This window comes from Symphalangus syndactylus, chromosome 9 (assembly GCF_028878055.3).
Source record: "Symphalangus syndactylus isolate Jambi chromosome 9, NHGRI_mSymSyn1-v2.1_pri, whole genome shotgun sequence".
Taxonomy (NCBI): Eukaryota; Metazoa; Chordata; class Mammalia; order Primates; family Hylobatidae; genus Symphalangus; species Symphalangus syndactylus.
The window spans coordinates 36,890,783-36,907,527 of record NC_072431.2 but is presented as its reverse complement, the minus strand read 5'-3'; positions in this window follow the sequence as shown (position 1 = coordinate 36,907,527).

The window sequence follows — 16,745 nt, the reverse complement described above, 5'->3', positions numbered from 1 at the left end:
CATTTTGTGAAGGCAGTACTCAGTGCTTTCCAAAAGGAAATTTCGTAACTGTCAATGAAAAGAGCCTATCAAAAGGGACATTTTTCACAACTCAAGTATTAGACAGATGTCAGCCTTCAGGAAAGGAAAATCCTGCAGACTAGAGGAGTACAAACATAAATGAAGTGAAGATTTTTGTACATGAAGGTTTCTTCTAAATATTAAGGAAAGCCATCTATGTGTCAGCATTCCCACAAAATCTCAATGGTTTTTAGCTCATAAAATCTCTGCTCAAATGTCAATTTTTTTTTTTTTTTTTTTTTTTTTGAGACGGAGTCTTGCTCTGTCTCCCAGGCGGGAGTGCAATGGCGCGATCTCGGCTCACTGCAAGCTCCGCCTCCCGGGTTCATGCCATTCTCCTGCCTCAGCCTCCCGAGTAGCTGGGACTACAGGCGCCTGCCAACACGTCCGGCTAATTTTTTGTATTTTTAGTAGAGATGGGGTTTCACTGTGTTAGCCAGGATGGTCTCGATCTCCTGACCTCGTGATCCGCCCACCTCGGCCTCCCAAAGTGCTGGGATTACAGGCTTGAGCCACCGCGCCCGGCCTCAAATGTCAATTTTTAAAAATTGACTAATCAATGACTTGCCAATATTTCCTTAGGATCTAGATTCTCAAGGATGTCCTCTCTAATATAGCCCAGCCAACCTTCATTATTCCTTAATGCAAATTAGCACCCTACACATTCAAGGACTATGATATCACTGGGCAGTATTTAGATCATGCTATAAAACTGTTCTTATGTATTTGTCGTTGTGTTTGCCTTCCCAATTAGATTACATGACCCTCAAGGGTAAGAGCAATTCCTTTCATTTCTTTTGCTATTTTAGCTTACCTACAGCCTCTCACCCAATGTCAAGTTCAACAGAGATCAGGGCTACCACCATCTTGTTTGCTTAGGGAGTTAGATATGGAGGTTTGACAAGGAGCTGAACTCTTCTATTCTAGTTAAATATAACCTTGAATTTAAGTTATACATAAATATAACCTTGAATTTAGGACGCATAGAGACTAGATTAGCCTTTCTGAAGCATGGAAAAATTTTCGTAATCCTCCCAAGGATGGTATATAACTAATCCCATTCTAGCTACATATAAGTAAATGTGTTACATACAATGAGCATTAGGGCTTAATTCTCAGAACTTCTTGAGAGTCTCATCTAGATTGTTCTTTCAGATTACTTTCAACAATCTCACAAAGTCATTAACAGATAAGAAAACGTCTTTCCTCTTTCATGGTCTTTCTGGCTTTGGTGATGTGGCAACCTTCATCCAGGAATATAAAATGCCAACCCATTTTTAAGGTCATCTCATGGGGCACTACTTGCCATAGTCACTTGCTTATATCCAAATATCATGGTATCTTACCTGTTTTAATGAATCACCTTTCTACCCTCTATCAGGTACCACTAATAAATTATATGTGTGCTGACAATATAATTCACATATGAACAATTTTCTACCTCTCCCAGCACCTAGTTGGGTGATTTTAATGTGTAAGAGATTGCAATACATATTAACTAAATTAGTAAATGAATGCATGACTGAAATTAAAAGAATGGCCGAGTCTTAGATTTTTTCCCATTTCTAAGTTTCCTTTCTAAATTTAAATATGAATGAAAATAATTACTCAGTACAGGTTTACTAAGAATTTAAGAAACATTTCTTCCTCATCCAGGCATCAAAAACATATCTGAAGACAAATTCTTCATATTCTCATCTCAGTTGATAACGATTCCATAGTTTTAACTTCTCAAGCCATAACCTCTGAGTCATCTTGGGCTTCTCTCTTTCTCTCATATTCCTATTTATCAACAAATTATGTTAGCTCTTCTGTCAAAGTGGATCCAGACCACTTATCAACACCTCTACCATTATCACTTTGTTCCAAGATATCATCATCCACTCCCCGGGATTATTCTTATTGTCCCTTGGCTGCACTCCCCATTTATTGCCAGAAATACCCTATTGCAACAACACTTGGAAGTCATTCCTCTGGCAAAACCCAAATGATTCCACATTTCATTAATGCCCTACAAAGTCCTACAAAACCTGCCTTCCCCTCCTCATCTTCAACCATCCTCTCCTACTTTTTCTGTCTCTCTTTGACACCAGGAATACTGACCTTTTTGCTATTCCCGCAACCAGATACTCTCCTGCCTCAAAAAATGCCTCTACGTTTCTGCGCTTGCTCTTCCCTCAGCCTGACGCTCTTGCCCAACATAGATGGGAATAAAGTCTTGCTCCCTCAACTTTCTTTACATTACTGTTCTGATATTGTGTCCGGAATTGGTGGGTTCTTGGTCTCACTGACTTCAAGAATGAAGCCACGGACCCTCCTGGTGAGTGTTACAGCTCTTAAGGTGGCACGTCTGGAGTTGTTGGTTCCTTCTGACATTCGGATGTGTTTGGAGTTTCTTCCTTCTGGTGGGTTCGTGGTCTCGCTGGCTCAGGAGTGAAGCTGCAGACCTTCGCAGTGAGTGTTACAGCTCTTAAGGCGGCGCAGCTGGAGTTCTTCGTTGCTCCAGGTGGGCTCGTGGGCTCACTGGCTTCAGGAGTGAAGCTGCAGACCTTCGCGGTGAGTGTTACAGCTTGTAAAAGCAGTGTGGACCCAAAGAGTGAGCAGTAGCAAGATTTATTGCAAAGAGCGAAAAAACAAAGCTTCCACAGCGTGAAAGGGGACCGGAGCAGGTTGCCACTGCTGGCTCCGGCAGCCTGCTTTTATTCCCTTATCTGGCCCCACCCACATCCTGCTGATTGGTAGAGCCGAGTGGTCTGTTTTGACAGGGCGCTGATTGGTACATTTACCATCCCTGAGCTAGACATAAAAGTTCTCCAGGTCCCCATCAGATCAGTTAGATACAGAGTACCCACACAAAGGTTCTCCAAGGCCCCACCAGAGCAGCTAGATGCAGAGTGTAGATTGGTGCATTCACAGACCCTGAGCTAGACACAGTGTGCTGACTGGTGTATTTACAATCCCTGAGCTAGACATAAAGGTTCTCCACATCTCCACCAGACTCAGGAGCCCAGCTGGCTTCACCTAGTGGATCCCGCACCCGGCCGCAGGTGGAGCTGCTTACCAGTCCCGCGCCGTGCGCTCGCACTCCTCAGCCCTTGAGTGGCGGATGGGACTGGGCGCCGTGGCGCACGGGGTGGCGCTCGTCAGGGAGGCTCGGGCTGCACAGGAGCCCACGGAGGCGGGGGAAGGCTCAGGCATGGCGGGCTGCAGGTCCCGAGCCCTGCCGCGCGGGAAGGCAGCTAAGGCCGGGTGAGAAATCCAGCGCAGCGCCGGTGGGCTGGCACTGCTGGGGTACCCAGTACACCCTCCGCAGCCGCTGGCCCGGGTGCTAAGACCCTTATTGCCCGGAGCCGGCAGGGCCTGCCGGCTGCTCCGAGTGCAGGGCCCGCCAAGCCCACGCCCAACCGGAACTCCAGCCCGCCTGCAAGCGCCGCGCGCAGCCCCGGTTCCGGCTCGCGCCTCTCCCTCCACACCTCCCTGCAAGCTGAGGGAGCCGGCTCCCGCCTTGGCCCAGCCTTGAAAGGGGCTCCCACAGAGCAGCGGTGGGCTGAAGGGCTCCTCAAATGCCACCAAAGTGGGAGCCCAGGCAGAGGAGGTGCCGAGAGCGAGCGAGGGCTGTGAGGACTGCCAGCAAGCTGTCACCTCCCAATATCACCTCATTATTCAGACCTTCAGAGATGTAGAAATTCATTTTTTCTCCAACTAACTTAAACCAGTTAATTTATCAAGGCAGTTTTAAAATGATCCTATTTTTCTCCAAGGAATAGCGTTCAGGTGGTAAGGTAGAAAGGAAAGGGGAAGAAAAAGTTAAAAGAAAGAAAAAACTTTCATTTACTACTTCTTTGTAGTCAGATAAATCAGACCAAAAACAGGATTCATTGAGCAGCAAAAGATTTCCCCCCAAGCTTTTGTTTTTATGTTTTTTTTACTGGTTGTTCCCACACATTATAATGTCTTGGCAGCAACACAGATAACAGCCTGTTGGCATTGAAACAATTTCTGGAAAATATTCGAGTTTTCTGAAATTCTGACAACCTAACATGTTATGCGAGCTGATCCCAACTAATTTTTGTGGTTGAAGCAATAAGTTTGCAGTAGGAACTTTCCCTGATGAGAGATTTCATATAAAAAAAAATCTCTGAAAATTGGAGCTGGATGTAACATTGGCTGATTTACTTTCTCATTTTACAGATGAAGACTCAAAGACCCAGGGAGATTAAATGATTTGCCCAAGGCACGTGGATTGTTACCAGCAGAGCTGGGAATAAAATTCAAGCTCCTTGGCTCCCAATTCACTGTTCCTTCTGCTTTGCTGTGTGATGTGCCTTGTTCATGATTGTGCCATTTAACTACTCACAGTGAAAATCCCACCAGTGTCAGCCTTACTCTCTGGAAATTTGTAATCCAAAACGTGAAACCAAATGGATAACATGAAAATAATCATAATCATAATTATGATGAAATATATCTTCCAATTTCCAATCCTCAAAGTATTTTCATATCTATCTCTTCATTTTATCCTCAAAAGAATACTCTACAAATTATATAATGTGAAACATTGCTTAAATATTAATAGGTAATATTTAAGTAATCCAATGTGCTCTCTGGGGGATGATCAGGAAAGAAAAGTCACTACGGTTTTCTACATGTATGAATGAGATGGCACTCTCACCACCTATGCTAGATTCCTCTAAATTGGTTTGATGGACCAACCTTTACATAAGTATATATGTTTATACATTTATATGAATTTTATATATCTGTACATAGAGATAATTTCTCTTCTCTGTTATCATTTTCATAATTGGAATCCACTAATGCTCTTCACTATATTCTATGTGTCAGCACAGACGAAAGCCATCTCAGGTCTCTGGAAATGGCAGAGAGTGAATAATTAAGATCAGGCATCAAGACATTGACATGTCATTCTCTGATAACATGGACAGATGGGATGCCAATATTACTTTCTAAATATGCCACCGAAGGAGGTATTTCCTAGATCCTTAATAAAATTGGTCCCCATACATAATGGATACTACCAGTCAGTACCTACTTTCCACTGCGTAGTTTATGTCAAAATTATGAAGGGAAAAAAGAAGAAAAGGATATTGTCCATTTGCTTATGGAGTAGACAACTGTCTGATTTGTGAAATGTGAATGGTGTCAGGCAAGGCCTCTGGCCAACAGTATATCCCCCTCAATACCTGTCATACTGCCTGAAATCCCAACCTTATTGACTCCGGTCCTCTGTGTCTTGAATCTTTTTTAGGTCCTGAGCAAACCCATTAAAATGCATATACCCCTAAAAGGAACACAGTCTTCTCACAGATCAGGCCCTTAATTAATGGAACCCAGGATAAATCAGGGATAAGGAGAGTGATAGTAAAGAAGCTTTTTTAAAACAATGCAGGGGCCGGATGCAGTGGCTCACGCCTGTAATCCAAGCACTCTGGGAGGCCAAGGCAGGAGGATCTCTTGAGCCTAGGAATTCACGACCAGCCTGGCCAACACAGGGAGAACCCTGTCTCCATGAAAAGATAAGAAATTAGGCTGTCATGGTGGTGGGTGCCTGAGCTCCCAGCTACTCAGGGTGTTGAGGAAGGAAAATTGCTTGGGCCTAGGAGTTTGAGGCTGCAGTGAGCTATACTCACGCCACTGCACTCCAGCCTAAGCAATAGAGTGAGACCCTGTTTCAAAAAAATAAATAAATAAATAAGCTAGTTTACCCTTGCTGGTTAGGGGTAGGTTCTGATTCTTTTTCTATTTGACTTCCTATTTGCGATCCCACATACCTACCAACAAGTTTTAAGAGCCAATTATGCAATTATGTATATCCCTATTTTTTTCTTATAAAAGTCAAATGTTATGATAGGCTCACCAACTGGGAAAACCTACCTCTAGCTGACTCAGTATCATTAATGCTCAAATTCGAAAATCTACCAGGTTTAACTAACGTATGAGAGCTTAGACAGTAGTCAATTAAATCATTTAGTATGAGATTAAGAAGGTAGAGTGGAAAAAGAAGCACTACTATAGGAAAACTTCCTGAGCAGGAAGTGGCAGCAAAGTGATCACGAGAAGTGCTATGACCACCAGCCATCCCACACTATCCAACCAAACTCCACGTGCCTCCCGAGGCCATGGTCTGAGGGGTTTGTGCAAGAGGACCGCAGAGGACAGGGGGATACCAGCAGCCTACTGTGCATGCCAAGAAAAAGCCAAGGATAGACTTTTCCACGTTTTGTTGTATCTCTTCATTTGTCCACCAGTAAATATGAAGGAAAAAGTTGTCCCAGATCCTCCATAGGAAACTGTTACTTACAATTGGATTAAACCTTAACTAAGTTTGAGAACCACTCATAGTATTGCAGAGGAAGAGGGAAAAAGTAGTAAAAATTCAAAATGCAATGAAGCCTAATATATACTCTTTCTTGCCAAATCCCTTTAGTCATACTGAACTGTGATGCATCCCAGGAAGTAGCATCTTGTTTGGAGAAAGGATATTCTATGACCCCCAAGGGGATAGTGCTAACACCAGGGACAGATTCTACAAACCTTGGTAGACAGAGTGAGGAAAGGCTCTATTCGCTCACTGGAATTTCCTGGTACTTCCATAAATGTCAATAAACACTGGTCTAAGGGGCATATGATGTTCCAATATATTTTGACATAAAAGTTGTAACCAGAGAGTCTTAAAATAAAAGTACTGGAGGGAAATGTATGAGTCAGTTGGGGAAGGCTAGGCCATTCTCAAAGGCAGCGTATGACTGCAGAGGGGGGCTATAGTCCCCCGAAGCCAATTGAATAATCTGTTTCATTGACACAATTATTAAATCATTGATTAGTGTGCTGAGTGGTCGGTATCGGTTGTCTTTATTACAGGTGAATTGTAGCTATTGCCAGCTGTTTCTGTGGCAGGTTCTTCAGCTGCAGAAAAGCTGGCATTGTGCCCAGATGCAGCCTGGGAGTCCCACTGCTTCAAAGTGCTTTTTTTTCCCCCAGCGAGTGCTTCTCCCTGTCATTACATGGTTTCCCTGTGCTCTCATCATTACAACAATAGAATCCATAAAACCAAATGCAGAAACAAAGGGATAACTTATTGGCAATTAATGAAACACAGAGAGATTGTTCAAGCGGAGTAAATGCGAAAGGGCTTTGAACCAGTTTAAACAATCTACATGTATTCCATCGCCCCATTGTTAACACAGGCGTGAAGAGAAGTGTCTCAGCTTCATAAAAATTGCACCATCTTTGCCTTAAAGATCTGCTCTCTTGTTGCCTCTGCCTCTGGTGCTGTTTTTAGAGGGCTGGTTTGCTTTTTGTCCACTTATTCAAATTCTGCCCATCGATCAAGACTGGTACATCTTCCAAGTTTTCTGAGGAATTTTCCATGAACACTGCAGACTCCACTGAGCTTTCCTTGCTTTTCTTTTCTCCAATAACTTAGGTGTGTGCCACTTATTTAGCCAGCCAGAGATAAGGCAAGTATAGGCAATATTGAGAATCCATGCTACATCACAAGTGGACCAAAGCACCTCCCTGTGATCCCAGAGGTGCTCTGAGAAACATTCTCGACCAACACTCCAAGTAGAGCTCCATCAACAACTCAGCTTTGACAGATGGGATGGGATGAAATGTGGGTGTCATCCCAAGTGCTGTGGGAATGAGACAGGTCTTGGTGTCAGATCAACCAGGATTCAAACTTCAGATCAACAGTTTACTAGATATGCCACCATGGTTTTTGTGTGTTTCCTTTTTTAATTCCCTCGACTCAGGATTTTAACTTATAGAACATAAATGAGGCCACCTACCTCAGAGTGTGAAGTCTGCCCAGTTCCTGGTAAACAGAAAGCATCTAATATATGAACATTTCTCATCCCCTGGGCCCCTACTAAGCGTGCTTATTGTTGAAGTCTTATCTGCACAAGCAAATTATAAGTTTCTGGAGGATAAGGCTACAGAAGGTGATTTATGCTAAGGCTAAAATTGTACGCATCTAATGCAACATTTGTAACCTTTTTCCTGAAACACTAGGTATAGACTGAAAGAAACTTAGGTGATGTTATGAATGGAAATAGGGGATTAATGAGCTAACACTTTCAGGTAGTCGATTCCAGCAACATGCTCATTCTCTATAGATGCTATGATATGAAAAAAATTGTAGAATAAAATAAAGCCCTTCCCATTTGTGGCCTAAATATATAACAGCTTTAATAATCTGCTTAATAATCTGTCTGAAAGGATTCTGATTCATTTTTTTACTGTCTGTAGGGTCTGCTCAAGTCTAGAGATAAACATTCTGATTTGGTCAGGCACAGCTTTGACAAATGGCAAGTGAGAACCACATCTGCCATATTAGTTTGATGTGTTCGTGCCAAATTGTGTTTGAGAAGCATTTTGAAAGAGGATTGGAGCTAGCACAGATATCAGGATATTTTCCTTGGTAACCTATCATGAATATTGAATTGCACCTCTAACCTGAGCCAGAGGGGTTTCTGAATGCTTTCATGCTCCCCACAACCCCCTCAGTGTGCTGCTAGATAGGCAGGTGACTATATGTAGTCTAAAATATGGTAGACATCGATTTCTTGAATTCAAACATTTCCTTCAAAATCAAGCTTGTGATGCAAATAAAATTCAAACTTTCCAAGTTAGGTTTCCTTTGTTTCATTTCTACATATGGTAAATGCAAAACTTCCAGTCACTAGGAAATAGATTAAATAATCATAGAATCATAGAATTCTCAGTGCTGGAAGGGACCTTAGAGGTCATCCAGTCCAACCCCCTCATTTTAACAGATGAGGAGACTGTTGCGTCTGTGGAGGATTATAGCCTCAGGGGGAAACCAGAGTTCATTAACTCATCTCTGGAAAGACTTGGTTTTTTTTTTTTTTTTGGTTAGAATAAATGATTAAATGATTCCAATTTCATGCTATCTCCTTTATTCAGAAAGTTTACATTCGCTTTCTTCTTTTGTCCATGTAACCATGACAATAGTGGGGAATAATAGAGCTATCAGTATAAAAATAGCCTCATTAGCATCAACAAGGGGCTCACCAATCAGCTTGGACCTATTACAGGGCTGATAACTACCTCCCCTGCCTTCCAGTTTGCAACAAACACACTCTCTGGACTCCTCCCACAGGCTGGCTCTTTCCTCTTCTGAAGCTGTGTCCCTCACAGTTTCACAGCTGGGATTTACAAGTGGAATCCTACCTGAGAAAGCCCTGTTCTCAAGCAGGCTCAGCTGGATCTGCCCTGAGATTTCCAACCTGCCTCTGCTTTCCAGAGCCCCTATTGTCATGTCTAAAACAAAAGTGAACATATTTCTCTCTGTGTATACAACAAAGGACAGAGAAAACTTAGGTCAAATTTAGAAATGGACAAATTCATTAGCAGGAATCTTTTAGAGAAGGTTTAGTGTTTGTTTTGGGTTCTTTATTTGATTTTTCCACTGTCACTCCCCGCCCCACCATGAGCAATTTGAAGATTCTCTAAGTTTACATATGATAGAAAACAGTTTGTCAAGGTATTTATATCACATCTCCACCACCCCCCATGCCCTGGTCATAAAAGCACAAAAAATAAAAAATAAAATAAAAATGAATAGTGGGAAGCAGAACTGACAAAAGGTAAAGAGAGTCTTTAGACCAATTTTACATTATTGGCTAAATTCACTTTGTCTAAATTTCACTAAAATAGAAAATTATACTGAGTTGTCAAATTGAGGTACATGGAAGGAGAGAGAGAATGGTGAAATGGCACTCAACAAACTGTCTCAAGAATTAAAAATTTTCAAAATATACCATGGCCTTAAAAACAGACAAATAGAATAATGGAGCAGAATTGAGGAGAGTCCAGAAATAAATCCATACATATATGATCAACCATTTTTGACAAAAGTGCAAAGGCAATTCAGTGCACAAAAAAATAGTGTTTCAACAAGTAGTACTCAGACTACTGAAGATCTATATATTAAAAAAAGACATTGATTTATACCTTTCAGCATATGAAAAAGTTTACCAGAAGTTGATTATAGATCTAAATATAAAACCTGAATCTATAAAACTTCTCAGAGGAAACAGGAGAAAATTTTGTAATTTTGATTTAGGGAAAGATCTATAAAAGATAAAATGATACATTGAACTTCATCAAAATTAAGAACTCTTTAAAAGATGCAGTAAAGTACATGAAAACACAGTCACAAATAGGGAAAAAAATTGCATATTATATACTTTGGATACAAATCTTTTATCAGGATTTGTATATATTTTGGATACAAATATATAAATAACACTAAAAATTCAACAAGAAAGCAGTCTAATTTTTTTTTTTTTTTTTGAGACGGAGTCTCGCTCTGTCGCCCAGGCTGGAGTGCAGTGGCGCGATCTCGGCTCACTGCAAGCTCCGCCTCCTGGGTTCACGCCATTCTCCTGCCTCAGCCTCTCCGAGTAGCTGGGACTACAGGCGCCCACCACCACGCCCGGCTAATTTTTTTTGTATTTTTAGTAGAGACAGGGTTTCACCGTGGTCTTGATCTCCTGACCTCGTGATCCGCCCGCCTCGGCCTCCCAAAGTGCTGGGATTACAAGCGTGAGCCACCGCGCCCGGCCGAAAGCAGTCTAATTTTTAAAGCAGAGCAAAAAATTTGAATAGCCACTTTATCAAAGAGGATATTAGGATTGGGAAGAAGTACATGACAGCCATTAGGGAAATTAAAAATAAAATCACAATGAGATATCATTACATCACTCTAAAAATGGCTGAAATTAAAAAGGCCAACCACACCCAGTGTTGGTGAGAAAATAGAGCAACTGAGACTCTCAAACACTGATGGAGAGGCTGTAAAGTGGCACAACCACTTTGAAAAACAATTTAATGAATACTTTAAGAGTTAAACATACACTCACCATATGATCTAGCCATTCCACTCCTAGGTATTTCTCTAAAGGAAATGAAAAAATGTCCATAACAAGACTTGTATTTGAGTGCTCATGGAAAATTTATTAACTCCAGTTTATTAATCCCAAACTGAAAACAATCCAAATGTCTATCAACAGGCGAATGGATAAATAATTAGTGGTATAGCTCTACAATGAACTAGTACTTAACAAGAAAAAGGAATAAATCATTGATACATGCAACAAAATGGATGCTGCTCAGACAGAAATGATGCCTCACTGGGGTCAAAATGTTTACCTTAACAATAAACCTCAAAGTAATTATGCTGAGTGAAAGAAGCCAGATCAGACCACCACCGACAACAACAAAAAAGAGCACATGTGAATGGATATGTTTCCATTTATATCAAATCCTGGAAAATGCAAACTAATCTGTAGGGACAGAAAGCAGATTAGTGGTTGCCTGGGAATGGGGAAGGGGCAGTGAAGACACAGGGCGGAAGAGTAAAGGCGAGGGGTAACAAAATCACACAAAGAAACATTTGGGGGTAATGGATGAGTTTATTATTTTGATGGTGGTGAAGGTTTTATGGGTGCAAATATATGTCAAAACTTACTCAATTTTATAGTTGTTAAAAAGTAGAAGAGAAATAAAAATAAATATACCTTGGACCCATTTATTAATATGATCCACACTGATGACTCCAGAGTAGCATTTTTGAGGATGTGGGCCAAAGAGAAGTAAAGTATGAGGGAAGCTTGAATAAACAATATACAACAAAGGAGTCATACAATATTGCCAGCTTAGGTATCTGAGGTCCCTTATTTCAACTTTGGGAAACATATTCTAGGGTACAGCTTCTGAAAGCAGCAATGTTTTCAAGTGTTTATTTCTTTAATTTATCCTCACCACTTCAGGCCTTACCTTCTACCAAGCATTTACCCTGTGCCAAGCATTTTACATGCATTTTCCCATTTAACCCTCCCAGTCCATGTTATTGTCCCCATATTACAGATCAAAAAACAAAGCCTCAAAGAGATTAAATAATACGCATAAAGTCATACAACTACTATCGGGCTGAACCAAGGCTCACAAGCAGGTCTGACTGCAAACCCCCATGCCCTAAAATGTGCCGTTCTTGCTGCTTATTCAGAACATACGAGCAATATATTGCATGTGCAATTAATAGCAAGTTCTTTTTACTTCATGAATGTATCCTCTGAAGGGGCTGCCCTGTTCAGGCACACGGTCTCCCCTTCATGCAGCTCAACAAAATGTATCCTACTCTAAAATGAATCCTTGTCAGAGTTTACTCTTCAGGGCATGAGTAGACAGGAAAAGCTTGCTTTTCCCTGACAGTAAAATTTAAAGACATGAAATCATGGATGAAAATAAGTGGAGATAAGGCGAACACAGAGAAGTAAGATGGAGCAATGAGACAGAGAGCCACTAAAGGATGCTGTGTATAGCTGAGAAATTTGTTCATTGCACAGGGCAAGTGGCTGAAGGAGCAAGTGGAGTTTGTACCTAGACTCCATTTACTACTCCCAGGCTTATCCCCTTGCCCAGGGCTTCACTGACACAGGGCACTTAAAAAAAAAAATTGCACAAAGCTACAACATGAACTAGGGGTGGCCTCGATGAACAGATTTCCTTTGTTTGTCTTTTGTTCTTTTACTATCTTCCAAACTCATACCATCACATTACCATGCTGGATTCTACATTATTCATGTCAAATAATCTGCTAAATAATGTGTCCTAGAAGGCACGGTATGAACCAAGGTAGCTCACATTAAAAAAGAAAAAATAACGGCATAAATGATAAATGAAATAAAGATTCTTAAAGAAATTTTACGGTATTTAATTAATCTACCAGTTTTACTAAGTTTCTTTCAAGTGAAATGGCTCTTTACCAGTGCCTTTTGAAAAGGTTAGAAGTGAATTCCCTGAGCTACAATCATTAGCATATAGATGTCTCTAAGTGTTAATTTCTGTTTTCACTGAATGAATGTAATTTAAAATGAGGCCCTTTCAAATCAGTTAACTTCGGCCATTTGAGAAAGATAAGAAAAATGGACTCAAGCATGAACCCCCAGCAGAACCTGCTTCTTCGGGATAAGTACTATATGCCACAGTCATGCACTACTTTGGGAAATTACAGATCTTTTCAGAAAGAGAAAAAGAGTTTGAGGTGAGCAGGTTAAAAGGACCCTAAACATTTGCTTTCGATTTAGCTCATCATGAAAAGGAAATTGAAATTGAATGAAGAAATCAATTTTGAAAAATATGGCAGTTCTGTCCCCACAGAAAAGCCCAGTAATATTGTAGATCAAATCCTGCAACAATAACTTTGTTTTTGCACAATGCTTGCCACGTAGAGGTTACTCCATACACTTTTGCAGAGCTGTGTTATGTAAATAGAAAGATGAGTCTAATAGTGATCATTGAAGACAGTTAAAATTTTACTCATACTCTCTTTACAACCTGTCTTTGTTTGTGATGCTATAAGGAAACATCTGAGACTGAGTAATTTATGAAAAATAGAAATTTATTTCTCAAAGTTCTGGAGCCTGAGAAGTCCAAGATCAAGGTGCTGGCAGGTCCATTTTCTCCTATGAAGACCCTTTCCTCATAGATGGGGCCACCTAGGTATCCTTACATGGTGGAAAGGCTCAAAAGGGCAAAAAAGTATAAATGCTGTGATGTCACATGGCAGAAGAACCTAGGCTAGTCCTTCCAGCCCTTTCATAAGGGACTAATCTATTCATGAGGGCCTAGCAACTTAATCAATTCCCAAAAGACCCTAACTCTTTTCTTTTTTAACTTGTGTTTTATGTTTAGGGATACACGTGCAGATTTGTTACAAGGTAAAATTATGTCATGGGGGTTTGTTGTGTAGATTATTTCATCACCCAGGTATTAAGCCTAGTACCCATCAGTTATTTTTCCTGATCCTCTCCCTTCTGCCACCTTCCACCCTCCAGTAGGCCTCAGTGTGTGTTGTTCCCCTCTATGTGTCCATGTGTTCTCATCATTTAGCTCCCACTTATAAATGAGAACATGCAGCATTTGGTTTTCTGTTTCTGTATTAGTTTGCTAGGGATAATGGCCTCCAGCTCCATCCATGTCCCTGCAAAGGACATGATCCTGTTCTTTTTTATGACTGCATAGTGTTCCTTGGTGTATATGTACCACATTTTCTTTATCCAAGACCCCAAATCTTAATACTGCCACAAAGGATATTAAGTTTCAACATATGAATTTTGGGACACACTTTCAGACCATAGCACAATTCTTTCTCTTTACTTGTGAAATAACCCTTTAATAATGCAAATCAGAGCCCGTCAATCCCATGCTTATAATACCTCAACAACTTCTTCTTGTCTTTCTTAGGATAAAATTTAGGATAAAATTCAAAGTCCTAAGCATGGCCACAGGTCCAACATGTTCTGCCACACTGACCTCCTCTCACCCCCATCCCCACTAGGCTCAGCTATACTGACTTCCCACAGTCTTACACACACGGCTCTGTCCTGCCTCGAGCCCTGATTTTTGATGCTTTGTGAATGCAAGGCTCTTCCTGCAGCTCTCCTATGGGCAGCTCACGCTCATCCCTCGTGCTGCAGGTCCGATGTCATCTTCCCTAAGGAAGTCTTTCCTCATCAGCATATCTAAAGTGATCCGCACCACGCCACTGGTTCTAAATCTCACCACTCTCTTTTTATCATAATACTTATCAAAATCTGACACTGTCATTCTTATTTAACATCTACCTTTTTCATGAATGTAAGGGCATTGTGGGAACACAGAACTTCTTTCTTGTTTATAGCAATATCCCTGGTACCTAGCACAATAGACACAGTGCCTGTTCCTTTGTAGGAGACTGAAAAATATTTTCTGATATAATCAATAAGTGAATGGTGAACAGGTGGATTTGCCAGCTCCACTCTAGGTGTTTTTCAATGGCATATAGACCCAAAGATACATAAGCCCATTGATTATACAGAATAGATTAAATCAGAGCATAAAATCACTGCCTTCAAAATACTATTTTAAAAAACCAAATAGTGTCTATGTTCCCCCATAGCACTTATAGCACCCAGTAGCACAACAGCACTTAACACATGGTGCTGGACTGTCTACCACGTTCATGCTATACTTATCTACTTATAGGACAACTCTAGTGTCCTAAACTGTAAGATGAGTCAGGAAAGAGATCACAGCTTTTTTTTTTTTTTTTTTTTTTTTTTGAGACAGAATTTCGCTCTTGCTGCCCAGGCTGGAGGGCAGTAGCACAATCTTGGCTCACTGCAACCTCCGCCTCCCAGGTTTAAGCTATTCTCCTGCCTCAGCCTCCCAAGTAGCTGGGATTACAGGCACCCACCACTACATCTGGCTAATTTTTTGTATTTTTAGTAGAGATTGGGTTTCACCATGTTGGCCAGACTGGTCTCGAACTCCTGACCTCAGGCGATCTGCCCGCCTCAGCCTCCCAAAGTACTGGGATTACAGGCGTGAGCCACCGCGCCTGGCCAAGATCACATCTTGTTCAACTTTTTATCCCCTAAGTTCCCTTGAACATAACAAATACATATTAAACATTCAATTTGTTGCTACCTTCTCTAGAATTCAGACACACTGCCAGGTGAAGTCCTTCTCTAAATTGGCTTCACACTCACAATTCTGCCATAGCAAAGAGAAAAAGTCAGGGCCATTAATTGTTGGATCCTCATGAACATAAGAAGCTCTTGGCTTAGGGCTCCAATCAGGTGACTAACTCATGGAACTATCCATTTATTTGCCCATTCTTCAGTCAACAAATGCTACTGAATACCTACTCAAGGCAGATTAGGGTCCCTCTTAGAGCTCACAGCCTAGTAGAGAAGAAAGACCATAAGCAAGTACAAACAAACTAGCAAAAATCTATAATTGAAATTGCAAAGTGTTTTATGAAGGTATGAATAGAGCTAATGATAAAGAATAGAAGGTGTAGGGGTTAGGTGGCCAGGAAAGGCCTCTCTGAGATGGTATTTAAAAGGAGACCTTAAATATGAGAAGGAGGCTGGGCATGGTGGCTCATGATTGCAACCCTATCACTTTGGGAGGCTGAGGCTGGTGGATCACCTGAGGTCAGGAATTTGAGACCAGCCTGACTAACATGGTGAAACCCCATGTCTGCTAAATGCAAAAAATTAGCTGAGTGTGGTGGTGCATGCCTATAATCCCAGCTACTTGGGAAGCTGAGGCAGGAGTATCGCTTGAACCCAGGTGGCAGAGGTTGCAGTGAGCCAAGATTGTGCCATTGCACTCCAGCCTGGGCAACAAGAGCAAAATTGTCTCAAAAAAAAAAAAAAAAAAAATGAGAAGGAGCTATTTATCCATAAATCTGGGGGGAAAGTGTTTATGTAGTGGGAACAGCATGTGTGGCAACCCCCAGGTGGGAAGACACTAGGTACATTGAGAGACTTTAAGAGGCCCCGGATCTGGGAGCATGCATAGAGAGGAGAGACATGCATGGCAATGCAAAAGGGAGCAGAGCTTGGATCATAGAGGATGTTGTAGGTTGTAGCACTAACTTTCTTTGTATTCATAATGCAATGAAAGACCAATGACGATGTTTAAACAGAGGCATGGCAGGCTGTATTCTCATTTTAGAGATTATCCTGGTCGATATGTGGAGAATAGCTTGGTCATGGAAATTCACAAGTGTCTCTCTGCCACATGCTTCTTTATATTGGGCCTGAGAAAAACTTTTCTTAGCTAATGGGACCTCCTCTAATCAT